Source organism: Coffea eugenioides, chromosome 2 (genome assembly GCF_003713205.1).
Source record: "Coffea eugenioides isolate CCC68of chromosome 2, Ceug_1.0, whole genome shotgun sequence".
NCBI lineage: Eukaryota > Viridiplantae > Streptophyta > Magnoliopsida > Gentianales > Rubiaceae > Coffea > Coffea eugenioides.
Window position 1 is genome coordinate 28646863 of NC_040036.1, and position 3176 is coordinate 28650038.

At 33.6% G+C, this 3176-nt stretch overlaps 1 long non-coding RNA gene across 2 annotated transcripts; it reads right to left on the minus strand.

Moving 5' to 3' along the window:
* Window positions 1-1062: 1062 nt before the first annotated feature.
* On the minus strand, window positions 1063-3176 carry LOC113763937. 2 transcript variants are annotated; one of them, XR_003467426.1, is made up of 5 exons: window positions 2815-3176; window positions 2504-2687; window positions 2275-2387; window positions 1870-1948; window positions 1063-1452 (listed from the first exon to the last, which is right to left on the minus strand). It is a non-coding gene; the product is annotated as an uncharacterized LOC113763937 (long non-coding RNA). The 2 variants fall into 2 exon arrangements; XR_003467425.1 differs by having other exon boundaries at window positions 2504-3176.

The window sequence follows — 3176 nt, forward strand, 5'->3', positions numbered from 1 at the left end:
TCTTTGGTTGGTTCAGTTTGGCTGCTCTTAGTAATCATGGAATCAGTTTTCCCCAAGCAAATGACTGGTTTCATGAACCATTTGATTCACTATTAATTCAGTATTTTAATTTTTTTCCTTTTTTGGGTTTCTCCAGTAATTATTTGTCAAACATCTCATTTTACTTTAAAAAAATTAATTTTCATTAAAACTAATTCTAAAAATCACTTCAACATTTTGAATTATTTGATTCTTTCGAGACCACTTTTGCGAAATAATCGACTTTCACCATTCTAAACTGCTTTTGGATTTCCTTTCAATAAAATTTACATCAACAGCTATAAAATGCAGTCCAAATGCCGTCTATCCTATAATGTAAAACTTAAGCAATCAATTCTTCATTGAAGAGTGGCAAGCTCTTAGCGTACTGTTCAACTTACCTGCTTTTGGATAGTTGTTGAGCATTCAAAATATGACAAAAATCAGCCTAGAAATTCTTTTGCAAGGTGGACGTTGTATGATATGACTATTGGCTTTATGTTACTAAGGAAACACGGGATAATAGTATGGCTCTACAATCAAATCAAACATTTATTTTAATAATGCACAACTCATATTCCGTAAATAAATAATGTAATTTTTTTAAAAAATAATTCTGTTATTTTTAAAAAATAAATTATTAATTTTCATTAAATTTTTACCTTTTGGTTTTTTTTTTTATTTTCTAAAAAAATAATATTATTAATTTCTAAGTTTGGACAATATATCTTTTTCTATCTCTCAAAAATAATATATTGTTATTTTCTAAAAAATAATTATGTAATTATTAACCAAATATATGTGATACCCCAAATGTGAAAATATCATACGTGATAGTGATACCAAATTTATCCGTTGCAAAAAAAGGCCCCACTATATCTTTTTTTTTTTAGCAACATTTACACGCATCATTCTGACGATGATACGTGTAATGAGTACCTCCCATGACACGCCATTGGAGTTGCTCCAAAGGTTTAAACCACGTTAAGCGTAATTGGGAAAAAATGAAAAGAAAAAAAAAAAAAAACAGCCATAGAGAGGGGGAAAAAGCCCAATATGACTGGCTTTTTGGTCTGAATATGCTCCTAAGAGACACTACTGCTCTTCTTATTGTCACCAATAAGCAGACTGAAAAATGCATCCCATTTTGTCTGTTAGTTTGACACCAGAATCATTCTCACCGCTAAGAGGGCAACCTTTTTCTCCCCGGCCTTGTGTGTTAAAAGGACTCAAATGCGGAGATAAGCTTTGAAGTTGTAAGTAGGCCATCTTCCACAGTCATGCTACTCTTTGCAGTAGGTCCTGCAATGGAAGAACCGTCTCTTATATACTCACCTTGTGAAACAGGATCAGCCAAAGAACCAATGTCTTGACCTTAATTGCCATCAGGACCTTCTGGAGCAGATTCAGGATTTGCAGCGTCAGTGTCATTATCTACGGGAAGAGGAGAATCAAAAGCATAGCATAAGTTCTTTAGACGATTACCTTCAGCAACATGATTAGAGGGAATAGCTTACAATGGTACCAGAGAAGTAGATGAAGAGGGAAGGAAAGGAATAAGACAACATATGACTTGCTGTTGCAGTTAAAAAAGAAAAGACTTACTAAGAAAAATGGAAGAGACTGAAACTAACCAAGAGTCTGACTCCTCTAAGACCTAAAGATCTTGATATACAATGACTAATTGGACATCATAACAAATTAACAATGGAAATGTTTGACAAGAACATATATAATATTGTAGCTTAATGGCATGCCTCCCATTGAGACTTCAGGTTCGTTGAGTGCTGAAGGTACAATAACAAGTTAGAGAAACACAGTTATGACAGCAAATCATGAACAAATTACTACCTGCGATAGTAGACGTGCAACTCCAAGAAGCCGTTCCAAAAAGCTATATTTACCAACATCAGACATTCTCCTCTTCAAACTGAAAATGCAGTGTAAAACAGACATGCATATAAATATCCAAAAATTTATGTATATGAAATACTATAGAACATAACAGTTCAATTGCTATTACTTGTACATTAGATAGAGTAATTTCTAAATCAATTTTCCTTGGCAAATAATTTTCAAATTCCAATTTTACATTTTTGAAGCCTCATGAAATTTTGAAGATTTATAACTTTGCAATGAACCCTCTTCAGAGTCTTGCTAATTGCTCCATAACAAGATACAAGCATCAATAAGCACAGTCATCAATGCATAAGGTTAACAAGAAATTAGGATAAGGATCCTCCTTTTTGTTTATACCTTTCCAAAGGCTGCAGTTTTTGTTTAGGTCTTTTTCTATGGATTGCAACAAAGCAGGAGTTCAAGATTTCCCCCAAATTTGCTGATTGCAGAAGCCTCAAATCCCTTCTCACCTGTCAGCAGAATCACAATTAATTTTGGGTAAACAGAAATCTAAGCTTAGAAACGTACAGGTTAGTGCTTTATAATAGGCAAGTAAAATTGAAACTTTAGCAGAAGAACTACCTACCTTGAGCAGATACTGACAATAAGAGCACCTTTGATGCTGATTCTTATTTTTGTAGACAATTCTATCAAAAATTTCAAATTCTTTCTGCAGCTCACCCAAAAACAAACTCAATCTCTACTCAAGTACTTCAATTTCTGAACCCATTGCCCATAATGTTGGTAACAACTACACATGCAGCTCCGTCCTATAACCACAAGAAACAGTTAACTTTACAGATGCTCACATTCTTTCAAAAGAAAAACTTGCCCAGCAGATTAATCAAAAAAATCGACTTTTCTGATGAGATGATCACATTCTTTAAAGAGAAAAACCTGCTAAATATTCTGCAAGTATCTTAATTCCGACTTCAAATATTGATGAAGAATCATCATGTGAGAGTTACAGGAAAAGAAGGTTGTGAATCCTAGTTAGATCAAGAACCTTTCCCCTCAAGTTGCAGCTCCTAAGATTCCTAGAAAGTTTGAGATAAGAACACATATCATCTCAGTCATACTCTCTAAGCCTAACATCAAACAAGAACAATGTTCATTCCACTGAAGCACCTAGCCTGCAATTCCTAGAATAGATTATTACAGTAAGAAAGCAAATTAATTGTTCATTTCCAGTAGCTTTACTGTAAAGTGAAGAGATTCTTAGTGCAGAAAAGCATATAATGCTAAAGTCAATGTGATAC